The sequence below is a fragment of the Tupaia chinensis genome, unplaced genomic scaffold (genome assembly GCF_000334495.1).
Source record: "Tupaia chinensis unplaced genomic scaffold, TupChi_1.0 Scaffold000002_1, whole genome shotgun sequence".
NCBI lineage: Eukaryota > Metazoa > Chordata > Mammalia > Scandentia > Tupaiidae > Tupaia > Tupaia belangeri.
In genome coordinates this window covers 860,447-874,249 of record NW_006159428.1, presented here as the reverse complement: position 1 = coordinate 874,249, position 13,803 = coordinate 860,447, and positions in this window count along the sequence as shown.

Sequence of the window (13,803 nt, the reverse complement as noted above, 5' to 3'; positions counted from 1 at the left end):
TATATATATATATATATGTAAAGAAACTCTACAAAGTAGGAGAAAAATAAATGAAAACTGCCTAACTGACAAAAGACAAGTATCTGGAATATATATTGATACAAATTATTGCCCATTACTGTTTGTAGAAACTTTATTAGTAATACTTAAACCCTGGAAATAATCCAGATATCTTTCAGAGGGTGAATAAGCAAACTGTGGTATATCCATACCATGGAATACTTGGCTTAGAAAAGGACTACCTATTGATACTTGCATCACATTAAAGTATAACAAATGGAAAAATGACAGTCCCAAAAAGTTATACACTGTATGAATCCATTTATATAACCTTTTTTAAATTTTTTAAGGCCCCTGCCACAGGGAGTAAGCACTAACTGAAAAGAAACAGAGAGAGACAGAGAGAGGGAAATTGAGAGATCATCTTCCAGGGGAATGGCCACACCACAATCCCTTCACCTCCATTCTTCTCTCAGGATTTTGGGCACACATGCAGCATGATCTTCAAGCCACAGGGTCTGGAACTCAAACTGCAGTCGGCCATGTGCCTTAACAACTAGGCCACCTGCTGGCCCCTATATAACCTTCTTGAATGACAAAATTCTAGAAATGGAAGACAGATTAGTCATGGCCCAGAATTAGGAGGGGGTGTGGTGGGAGGAGAGTGGATGTGGTTATACGTGAGTGTAAGTGGAATCAGCAGAGATAGCAATACTCTGTATCTTGACTGTGTGGATACCCTGACTGCGCCTGCTTCCTCTACTTTTGCAGCATGGCAGGGAAACCAGGTAGAGTGCATGCAAATTCTGTGTTGATTCCTACCTCTGTCTGTGCACTTATCATGACCTCCAAATGAAATGTTAATTCCATGTGTTTTTAAATAATTACTTTATTTATTTAATTTGACCAGAGAAGGACAGAGTGAGAGAGAAAGAGAGAGAGAAAGTGAGAAAGCAAGCCACCAGGTCTGGGACTTGAACCATGGTCAGCTATGTGGGAGTCCAGAGCCCTTAACCACCATACCACCTGGCAGCTTTTTTTTTTTTCCCCACCCCCCTGGGCGTTTTTTTTTTTTTTTTTTTTTTTTTTTTTTTGCTGTTGTTGTTGAATGATTTTTGCAGGGCTAGCAGGTGGTGTGGTGGTTAAGGGAAATGAACTCCTACATGGACGACTGTGGTTCAAGTCCCAGGCCTGGCAGCTTGCCTTTTCACTTTTGCTCTCCTTATCTATCTTTCTTTCTTTCTCACTTTGTCCTTCTCTGGTCAAATTAAAAATTAATTAATTAATTAAGTTAAATAAAATAATTCATTAAGAAAGAAAGAAAGAAAGATTTTCACTATAGGATAGAGAGACAGAAAGTGAGAAAACATCTCCCCATCCCCCAGAGAGATGGCCATGCCACAATCCTTTCTCTTCTGCTGGCAACAAATATTTTCCTTTTATTATAATTTTTAATCAACATATTTTTTCATTGTATGTATTGAAAAACCATGGTGTCGGGACCAGCAGTTGGCATAATGGCTATGTTGCTGGGCTCCCACGTAGTCGACCGTGGTTTGAGTCCCAGACCCGGTGGCTTAAACTCATGCCAGGTGCATGTACGTGTGTGCCCAAGATCCCAAGAGGAGAATGGAGGAGAAGGGATTGCGGCATGGCTATCCCCCCCGGGAGGGGGATTTCTTGCTTTCTGTCTCTCTGTCTCTCTCTGTCTGTCTGGCGAGCACACATGCCCTATAGCAAAAACCTCTCCAAAAAGAAAAAGAAAAGCATAATAATCAAATCAGGACAAGGAACATATCCACCATCTCGAACACTTGTTTTACTTTGTGTGGTGAACATTTAAAACCCTCTCTTCGAGCTATTTAGACATGGACATAGAACCGTCACCCACTAAACTCACTCTACAGTGCTGTAGTCCTCTGGGACTCATTCCACCTGCACCTTTCCTCTGTCAACCCAACTCTGCCCCCTCCTCCTTCTCCCCTTTCCTTCCCAGCTTCCGGGATCCACTATCTCTCTTTTCTTCTTCTGAAAATTTGTCAGAGGGCATTTGCACTCACTGGAGAGACACAGAGAGTCAGGGAAAATGAGAGAGTGCTCTCCATGGGGCATGGTCACTCCTCAGTCCCTCGCCATTTCTTGCTCCTTTCAGGACCTTGGGCATGCGTGCACAGGTACCCGGCATGTTTTTCAGGCTGTCGGGTCTGGCACTGGGACTTCTCAGTTGGCCATGTGCCTTTAACCACAAGGCCGTGGGCTGTCCTGAAAACCATCATTTCAATCTCCATTACTCTGACCTGCTGCTTTAGCTTCCGTTCCTGAGAGAGAATAGATGGTATTTGACTCTCAGTGCCTGGTTTATTTAGCTTAGCACTATTTCCTCAGGTTTGTCCACGTTGCTGCAAATGGCAGGGTTTCATCTTTTGTTTTTCTCAACGGTCTTCCATAGAGACGTTATCGCATGTTCTTCATCCATTCCTCAGTTGTTGGGCAGCTGGGTCGACACCACATCTTAGCTGCTGCGAATAACATGCTGTGATAAACTTGGGAATGCAGCTATCTCTTCCACATATTGATTTTCTTTGGTTATAGATTCAGTAATGAGGCTGCTGCGTAACAACTTAGGTCTATTTTTAGTTGTGTGAAAAGTCTCCGCCCCGTTTTTCATCATGACTGTATTGGTCTACATTCCCGCCAATAGCATGCGAGTGTTTCCTTTTCCACAACCTCGTCAGCACTCAGGATTCTTCCGGCTTTTTGTTGTTCATTTGCTTTTGTTCTTTGTAATAGCCACCACAACTGGGATGAGGTGATACCTTGAATACTTTTTTATTTTCCTTAAAACCACAGGGCCGCATTGTTCATTTGCTAGGAAATACATGCCAAGTACCTTAGTCCTACATTTTCTCTGCCAATATCTATTTCTTTCAAGTAAAAATGGTGCTACGTAGAAAGAGAGGCTTTTTCTGGTCGCGACTCAATCACACGTCTATTACTCAATCACACATCTAATGTCAATTACTACGTCTATGACATTCTTAAGCGAAACTGACATTTCTTTTTCTATGAAAAGTGCATAGTTTGGTGCGTTTAACTTGATTCTCTCTCTCTCTCTCTCTCTCTCTCTCTCTCTCTTTTTTTTTTAGGTTTTTGTCATAGAGCACATGTACTCGCCAGAGAGACAGTGAGAGAAAGTGAGAAATCACCTCCCCACCCCCAGGAGGGATGGCCACACCCCAATGCCCAGTGCGATTTTCAAGCCCCTTGTTCCTGGACTCGAACTGCATGTCTGCCACTATGCCATCTTCTGGCAGTTTTACCTTTTCTTTTTTTGGTATTTTTATTATTGAAGTGATAACACAGCAAAAATGGCAAGAGACATGTTAATATTTTTAAAGTAATTTTGACTTCATAGGTCACCTGAAAGTGGACAAGAAACCGCCAGCTTCTAAGGCGCACACGGTGACAGTGACAGCCACTGCTCTGTGAGAACAAACCTTTTGCCTTTTTAGTTCAACTACTGCTCCCCAGCTCCTAAAACACTCACTGGCATATGGTAGGTATTCAAAAACTATTTGTCAAATAAAGAATGAATTCTACTTTACCACAGTAAAGTAAAACATATAAACCATGTAATACACATTTAAAAAGAAATACGAATAGAACTATTATGAACTGCCTATATTAAGGTTCAATGTCAAAGAATATGTGTACATCCTTGATTTGATTATTATATGCATGCTTTAAAAAATCATACTGTACCCCACAAAGATATATATCCAGTGTATGTAAACCAGAAATCATAACAACAAGAATGAGTGGATAAATAAATTAGTCCTGTGGACACTGTGCTGAAATTTCTGTACCACTCTAAAAATAAGCAAAGACAAATAATTCACCCATGAATTATTTCATTTACTTTATTTAGTGCCTGTTCCCTGAAAAAATAAAAGGAAAGAAGAAATAGTTCTAGTATGTAAAGTCAGATGTGAATAAAGGAATAAACATAATTTGAATACAAAACAGAGCTATTCATAAGGCACCATAGAAACCATGGGTTCTTTCTTTTCTCATACTTTCATGCAAATCCAAAGGGACATGGTAGTAACCCTTTTATTGAGATGAATCAGATGATAAATTCATTATAAAAATATGGGCTTTATAAATACTTTATAAGAATCCATTAAATCAGATTATCTTGGGAGACCAAAAAAAAAAAAAAAAGCTTCTAACTGTATTCCTTTGGCATTGTTACCCAAACATTGGAAATAGTTATTATGATTATATTTATTTTTGTTATAGATTTAATACCAGTAGACAACATTCTGTGCTAGATTTTATCTTTAATAAAGTGTATATGCTTTAAGATGATAAAACTTGCCACTTCTTCACCTAAAATGCAGGAACAGAGACTCAGTTATAAAATTTAGCTATCAGACAAAAAAACAAGACCTAAAACCTCCTCTAGAGCAACGCAAGTATCATTCACAGGCCACGGTGGGTCATCGAAAGTCTTGGGGGCTAAAAGGAACAAAATCAGGACTGAAATCCTAGCTACACTCCTTTCCAGCTCTGTAAGTCCTCGGGTGAATTTTCGATTTACCTGCTCCTAAATTCTCTCACGTATCAAAGGGGAAAAATGAACTTGTTTTCGTTTTGTTGAATTTCGCATATTTCCAGTGACATCATGTGTATGAAAGTGGTTGCAAATTATAAGAAAGAAATCAAGCAGTAGTTGCGCGTATTACTGTTTTTTTTTTTTTTTCAGTTGAAACCACGTTGGGTAATACTCAAAGTCTTCTCTAAAATTTGCATTTATTTCTTCAAGAGAGTTAACAAGAGAGATACAGAGAAAGACAGAGACAGAGAGACTCCAGCAAGGTCTTGCCGCTGTGATCCACGCTCAGTTTTCTCCAGCCCCGATCATGGGCACTCATGTGCCCGGACACTCACGGTCTCCAGACCGAAACCTAAACCCACTCCTGTGGGCTGGCCATGAAGCATCCCGGTTTGCCCCTGCACTACCATCCAGCCACCCTGGAATCTTCTTAAAGCACATCAATATTAGATAAGAAAAAAGTTCTTAATTCCCAATACTAAAAATAAAAGTAAATGCCTTTATTCTTGAGAACAAAGGATATTGGGAATTTGGATAATCACTTCCTGTCTCCAAAGTGATGAGCTGGAAATCATGCCATTTGAAGGCACCCAGTGTAAACAGGAAGAAAGAATTTTAAGGTCTAAGACAGCAGATGGAGAAAGGATTCATTGCAATTTACAAATCACCGAAAATGCACCTTGTGGGCATTTAATGACCACATTAAAGTGATATGTTTTGTCTTCCCTGTAAATATTTTTTGCATGTAAATTATGCCCGTCTCTCAATTATCTCCCACAGCATGAGATCATCCTGTGCACAGGAGAGTAATAACATACTATGCTGTTTGAAAGCAATAGGCATGCTAGAATATTCCAGCGTACTGACACAACTTTAATGCCCCAGTGTTAAGTCTCTTTAAGATTACAAACCAGCAACAGTGAATGAATGCTCCAGGATGGAGTACCCATTCCATCACTTACAAAGTTAAATGCATTGGAACAGTCTCTTTATTTTTATTTTATTTTTCTCACAAATGCAGGCAGAAAAAAGCTATAGGGATCATTTCTTGTCTCCGTTTGAGCACCCTGTGGAGAAGATCCAAGCGTGAAGTTTCCTTTGAAGTGAATGGAATCTCCATACTCAGATCAGCTCTGAGGGTATATAGAGGAGAACAAGACACTGGCCGCATGAAAATAGGCATTAGCATTTAAATGAGGCTAGGCTTAAAAGGAAATTTATGCATCAAAAAATACCAAGATTTCAAAACTAAGACATAATTTTTCAATAATCCTAGGTCAAACCACCTTGCGTTAGAAGCAGGTCTTTCTTAGGTCTAGCACAAAGAAAACAATGGAAAATGTTCAACGAGCTTGCAGATGAAGTCCAAAGTAGGGGACCCATATCGTAGTGAAATACCCCAGAGGCCAGGTGTTCCTACAACGCACGCATACAGCGGTCGGCACCATCTTTGGGCCTGATTCCCTTCTGTATTTCATACTGGTAGACCGGGAAGGTAACAAAACAAACTGGAACAAAAATAACCATCATAAAATAACACTTCAGTTAAGAATTCAAGCATAAATCTTGCTGAGGTGGATAAATCCAGCACAGGAAATATAATCTTTGAATGCAAAATGTATCTGCCATCTATAAAACCAAAATAGAAACCAAAATCAGTGTTATTTCAGCAGTTCCCATCGCCTGTCCATCAAAAGCTAGCCTTTGAATAACACCGCTGTTCAAGCCACTGTGCCAGGCTGAATCTAGGCCTGGTTCGTGAAGTCGATGTTTATACGTGAAAGTTAGCTAAGTCTACTTGTGTAAGGCAACACGTGTCAAGCAGCAAAACTTCTGTGAAGAAGATCAGTAAGGTAAAAGAGTCTAGGAAGGATTCCTAGATAGTTCTTAAAGATAGAAGGCCTTCAGCTCAGCAGGGTGGGGTGTTGGGGTCTCCTGTAGAGAGGCTGGTGCCCTAAACAGATGCTGGGAACAGGCAGGAACAATGAGTTTGAAAGACAAGAGGCAGTCCAGTTAAACTAGAGCGAATGTCCTGTCAGTCCCTGGTAAGGGAAAAGGCAGGAGAGGAAGGGCGTGGAGAACTGTCCACCCTAGATTATTCTTGGCAACTCATTGCAGGGGACAGTGATGAATAGGCCCATGCCACCAGGTAACTCTTGTTGCCCTTTCCCAGCACCATGACGAATTGTTGTCCAGGCTCTGCTTGAAGAGAAGTGCACCACGGATGGGCCTCTTGTTCTAAAGGCAAAGAGGGCCCTCATCTTTTCTTTCTGCATATATAGATGTATATGTGTGTGTGTGTGTGTGTGTGTGTGTGTGTGTGTGTGTGTATATATATATTCTATCTATATGTTCTTTCTTTCTTTCTTTCTTTCTTTCTTTCTTTCTTTCTTTCTTTCTTTCTTTCTTTCTTTCTTTCTTTCCTTCTTTCTTTCTTTCTTTTCTTTCTTTCCCTTCCTTCTTTCCTTCCTTCTTCCCTCCCTCCCTCCCCATCCCTCTCTCTCTCTCTCTTTCTTTCTTTCCCTCCCTCTCTCCCTCCCTTCCCTTCCTTCCTTCCTTCCTTCCTTCCTTCCTTCCTTCCTTCCTTCCTTCCTTCCCCCCCCCTCTCTCTCTTTCTCTTTCTCTCTCTCTTTCTTTCTTTCTTTTTAGATATGACGTCACTATGGCCGTCCTCCTGCCTCAGACTCATGTCTGGGGCTACAGGCATGTCCTGCTATATCCGCTCTTTTTGACACACTTTGTTGTCCAGTCCAGCCTCAAGGTTACAATCCTTTAGCCTCAGCCTCCCTGAGCTGCTTAGAATAACAGGACTACAATTCCGTTCCCAGCCTGTGGAGCACAGTGTCTTAAGTGTGCCATCAAGGCTGGTTGTCATAAATGTACAAATATGAACTACCAGGGATCAGTGGGTAGCATAGTGGTTAAGGCTCTGGACCCTCCCACATGGCTGACCACAGTTCGATTCCAATACCTGGTGGCTTTTTCTTGCTTTCTCTCTTTCTCTGTGTCTCTCTGGTCAAATTAAAAGATAAGTGAGTGGATAAATAAAATTAAATAAATATATAAATTTAAAAAAATAAATATGAACTTCCAAATTGTGTTTCAACAGATGACTGAAGAACATATTCTTAATTAATATTCTTAATTCTGGAAGACTTCAGGGAATTCAGGTGGACACAGACGGGGGCAGGTGTCAAAGACTAGGAGGACAGCTATGGGACTTGGCAGGATGAGCCATACAGTGCTGAGGGGAAGACAGGAAAGGAATGAATTCTAGGCAGGGGAGTTTCAGGAACAAAAACTCAAAGAATTAAAAAAGTGTTGGGACCAGCAGATGGTGTAATGGTTACGTTGCTGGACTCCCATGTGGTCGACCATGGTTTGAGTCCTGGATCTGGTGGCTTAAAACTCACACCGGGTATGTGTGTGCCCAAGATTGCAAGAGGAGAAAGGAGAAGGGATTGCAGCATGGCCACCCCCTCCGCCCCAGGGAGTAATTTCTCCCTTTCTATTTCTCTGTCTCCTGGGCAAGTGCATGTGTCCTAGAGCAAAAATTGCTCTAAAATAAATAAATAAATAAATACATAAATAAATTCTAAATAAGTACATTTAAATCTGTATTTTACAGATTTTTCCCCATTAAGAGGGAAAGAATGATGAAGACCAGCCTACTACTACACAGAGTTTTTGAGAAGCAGCGAGTGTGAAGTCCTTGAACAATCTCAAGCGCTCGGATTTGCTGATGTAGACAATAAGTTGCTGTCAAGCGTTCTTGAGAAAAGCTGGTTAGAAAGTGAGGAAAACATATGCTGAAAGTAGCATTTTAGGAAGAGCAGACCATTGCCAATGGACAGGATAGACAGATTTAGAGAGAATCTGATGGTAGAAACGCGAACGACAAGTCATCTAGAGAAAAATAATGAGAATGAAATTCGTGCAACCACTTGGGAAAACAGTTTGACAGTACCTGATAGAGCTGCACGGGCAGACGACATGGCCCAGGAGTTACTCTTTGTATGTGTCCTAGGGAAGTTATCCCAGATGCACCAGGAGACATGTCCATGAATGCTTGCTGTAGCATTACTCGTCTCAGTAAAAACCTGAAAAGTACCCAAATGTTCACTCACAGTAGAATGAATACTTTGACGCGTCGTCATGCAGAGCAGTGAAAAGGAGTGATTGACAGCTATATCAAAATGGAAGCAGCAGCCCAAGCACAGTGACACCAATGGCTAGGATGCTGTGAGCCACTGGCTGGGACCACATGGCAGGTCCAGGTTTGGTTTCCAGTCCAACCTAAATACCGGCATGGTGCCACACACCTGTAATCCCAGCAACTTGGGAAGCTGAGGCAGGAAGATCACAACTCAGTGAGATCTTGTCTAAACAAAAAGTAAAAACATTTTTTATATTACCTTATTAAATATACATGTGTGTGCATATATATGAATTTTCTAGCGAATTTTTAATAGCATGATTATTTTATTCATATGAATTTCAAAAGCATATTACATAACCATATTTTGCTTATGAATACTTCTAAATATGGAAAATCTATAAGAAATAGTAAGAAATGAGAATAAAGTTCAGGATGTTATTTTCACCTGGGAAAAGGAGTTGTGATGGGCTCATAGGGCTTTCCTGGCAATCCTATTTCTTAAGCTTAATACACTTACATGAGTTTCCTTTGTTATTTATTTAACTGTACAGTTACTTTTTGTACACTCTTTGGAAGTTATGATGCATTTTACAGATTATCATATTTGAAACAAATGCATTTGATATGATTTTAAATAGACTTGATTGGGCCAGCCAGTAGGCAGCTGGATCCCACATGGTTGACCACGCCATTTGAGTCCCAAACCCAGAGACTTGGAAACCAGGTAGGGCATGTGTGCAGGCATACCCAAAAAATCCTGAAAGGAGACAGACAAGGAGGAGAAGGGATTGTGGTTGGCCATTCCCCATGAGAGGTGCTTTCTCACTTCCTTTCTCTCTATCTCCCTGGTGAGCACATGTGCCCTCTAAAGAAAGAAAGAAAGAAAGAAAGAAAGAAAGAAAGAAAGAAAGAAAGAAAGAAAGAAAGAAAGAAAGAAAGAAAGAAAGAAAGAAAGAAAGAAGAGTTGATCCAAGATGTGGATGTGAACAGTGCACATGGAAGTGACTAGGCAGGTGATCTACCTGGCTGGTTAGATGCATGTTTGTCATTTGGGTAAGATCAGGACAAGAGATGATTTGTACTAGCTACTTTAGTGCAAAGGATAAACCATCTGAATGGATAATGTACTAAGTATTACCTGGATTTGAAATGAAAGGATAACAGTTGTAAGAGTCATCACCAGAGGCCGGCAGGTGGTATGCTGGTTAAGGGTGTTGGACTTCCACATGGCAGACTGTAGTTCAAGTCCCAGACCTGGCAGTTTGCTTTCTCACTTTTCTTCTCTCTCTTCCTCTCTCTCTCACTCTGTCTCTCTCTGGTCAAATTAAAAAATGAAAAAAGTTAAATAATTCTTTTTTTTTTTTAGAGAGGTTTTTGCTATAGGGTGCATGTGCTCGCCAGAAAGACAGAGAGAGACATAGAGACAGAAAGCGAGAAATCACCCCCCAGGGGGGATGGTCACGCCGCAATCCCTTCTCTTCCATTCTCCTCTCGGGATCTTGGGCATGCACGCACACGCGCCTGGAGTGAATTTTAAGTCACCGGGTCTGGAACGCAAACTGCGGTTGCCTACGTGGGAGTCCAGTGACATAGCTATTACGCTAACTGCTGGTCCCAAAGTTAAATAATTCTTTTAAAAAAATAATCACCGGGCCAGCAGGTGGTTGGGGCGCTGGACTCCCACATGGCCCATCAGGGTCCGTGTCAACCTGGTGGCTTGTTTCTTTCTTTCCCTTTCTCTTTCTCTGGTGAGTGCATATGTCCTGTAGCAAATTAAAAAATAAAAATAATGATAAATAAAAATGAACGGAATCATTCTTTAAAAAAAAAAACAAGCAGTCATCACCTAGGTTTTCTGACAAAGGGGGCTCTGGTGGAGGGGATAGAAAGCAAGAACTGCTAAGACTTGCCAGAGGGCTTTCCTCCGCCACAAGGGCAGTGCATGAGGCTTCCGAACTCGAGCTGCCATCTGTCAACTGGAGAGTCCACTCCCCTCCCATCCGACCACCCCCATACCTAATGTTGATTCTCTGACCAGTTACAGAATTTCTATTTCACCTTTTCAAAAATATGGAAAAGAAAGACTTATGATACCTCTCCCTTCCTCTTGCCCTATCTTCTCACCTTCCTTTCTCAGCCAATGCAGACTGGGTATGAACTCGATATAAAGATAAATGTGGGGAACCAGCAGTTAGCGTAATGGCTAGGTTGCTAGACTCCCACGTAGTCAACCGCGGTTCGCGTCTCGGACCCGGTGGCTTAAAACTCACGCGGGGCGCGTGTGGGTGCGTACCCAAGATCCCGAGAGGAGAATGGAGGAGAAGGGATTTTGGCATGATCATCAAACCTGGGGGATGATTTCTCGCTTTCTGTCTCTATGTCTCTCTGTCTGGCGAATGCATGCACCCTATAGCGAAAACCTCTCAAAAAAAAAAAAAAAAGATAAATGTGAATGTGAGTGTGAGTGTATGAGAGCCAAAGGTGAAGAGGCATGAGTACTAGCTCTCACACTAGGCTTAGAGGACACATTACTTTTCTATTGCTGCCTTAACAAATGTCCACAAACCTGGCACCTTTGAATATGCAAGTTTTTAATCTTATCATTCTGTAGTTATGAAGTCCAAAGCATGTCTCAGCAGGCCAAAATCAAAATGCCAATAGGACCATGTTCTTCCCTGGACACTCCAGGGAAACACTGACGAACTCACACCTGTAGGTTGTGGACAGACGTCAGGGTCTTGGGACTGTAGGACTGTGGACTGGTTTCCTTTGTAGCTGTTAGCTGGAGTATTTTCAGCTTCTAGACCCACTGCTTTCCTTGGCTGGTGGCCCCCTTTGTCTTCGAGGCCAGCAGGAGCACCCCAGCCCTCTTCATGACTCATCTTGCCTTCCTCTTTTTCCATCACTTCGTCTTCACGGCCAACTCTTGTGCCTTCTTCTGCCATGTTGAAGGACCCATGTGAGTAGGCTGTACCACCTAAGTAATTCAGGATAATCTTCCTATCTAGAATTCTTAACCTTCAACACTTCCGAAAGAACTTTTGCCATGAGAGGTAGCATATTTCTAGGTTCCAGGGTTAGCTATGGACATCTTTGGAAGTCATTATTTTTCCCACCACAGTGAACTTCGAAAAAGCTGTAAACTGGACATGAGAAGTCACATCCTTATGAAGGTGCAGCCATGGAGCAGTGATTTCCGGAGCAGTCATGCAAAACGGGATGACATTTACCTTTAGATTCATTATTTCTCCAACTTCTTTTTCTGGGAAGAGGGAAACATGAGAGGCACAGCACAGTGAGCATTCAATAATACTACACATGTGAGGATTCAACAACCAGGAGCTCTCCTGTCACTGAAATGCCCCCAATAATCCAACACTCGTGTGCCTTCCCTTAATATTCAAAGAGTAACCCAAACTTCTACCTAGTTAGGTGGGCAGGAAGGCCTGCCTTTCACCACGTTCCCCTTCCAAGGCAGGTCAAGAATCATGACACACCCACAGATGAGCCCTGACCTTCCTCCTTGCCTCTTGCCCTGGATGGCTACCTCAGACTCCTCGTCAGATCACATCACTGGTCATTTCTCCACTGTGACAGCCACTTCAAGTGGCTCCTAAGGTGCTTCCCCAATTAGTGGTCCACACCTTTCTCTTCGTCCTCCAAAGATCAGCAAACACAGGACAAGGATGAGAAAATGCATACAATTTACCTACAGCCCCGTGCACAACGATGACTCTACTGACCCTCCCTCCTGTTCCACTCTGCTGCTAGAACCAAGCGGGCTGCCACCAGCCAGAGAACGATTTGACCGAACCCTCCATACCACACCTACTTCAGGTATCCAGGCATCCGACTCTCCAGTGTCATTTTCCCTGGAGATTCTGGCTTTTATCTCAGCAGAGTCAAATTCCCACTGGTGCATCTCCTCAGTCCAGCATCCTTCCCACAAACCACAGCAGGCACCAAGAAAACACTGGCATTTGAAAATAATTCTTTTCTTATAGTCACCAACATTTCAGAAACACAGGGCTCTAATCCCAAACACTTCCTTGCACTATTTGTGTGTGTGTGTGTGTGTGTGTGTGTGTTTACTTATAGAATACCTTCATGTTGAAGCAAACTCGTAGTCCTCTAGGCCAGTCCCTCACTGTGAAATGGAAAAACTGAGACCCAGGGAGAAGTGATACACGTGTCGCGCAGCTCATTAGCAATCCATGCACAGGGATGAGAATGAGGCGCCCTGGCTTCCTGTCTGCTGCTCCAAAGAGCTTTTCTCTTTTGTGATAAAAACAAAACATTTCAACACCCTTATGTGGCTCTCTTTTGCTGTTAAATGTGGCTGGAAAAAATCTATGTCATTCATTATACATCTGGGGATTTTTCTTGTTGAAACCAAGTCTTTAATGCCATCCCACTAAGAAACTAAAACAGAGACATGAATCCACAGCTGCAAAATGAAAAAAAAAAATATGATAAGAAACTATTTGTGTAGAAAAACATACCTCATCTTTCAGTTTGTGAGTTATTTAAAGAAATGGAATATTATGACAAAGGAGGGAGATTATGCCTTTGAAAATAGCATTATTTTTTTCTAACAATGAATGTATTACCTGATTATTCTGGAAAATCCAGGAACATGTAAGACATTTGACAAAATGAGATAATACATTCAAATATTTTAAAAGAACACATATAATTTGACAGAGATATGTATATAAGTACACAAAAGTTTTAGATATATATGCTTTTCTTCTGAAAAACATGTGGGGTTCCCCCTGCCCCTTTTAATTAGAAAATCAGATTAGTCAGTCCATCAAGTGTGGAATTGAATGGATTTCTTATAGAAAAAAATAAATAAATCCCATGGAGCTTTGAATGCCAGAGACATTAATTTCCAGAAAGTTCTAGTGATTCAGTGACAATACTAGCCTCTATTACTGTCATAACGATTTCTTACATTGCTTGGTAATCTCTCCAAATTAGGCAGTGGAGAAAACCAATATTTACCTAGACTTTACCTGATGTT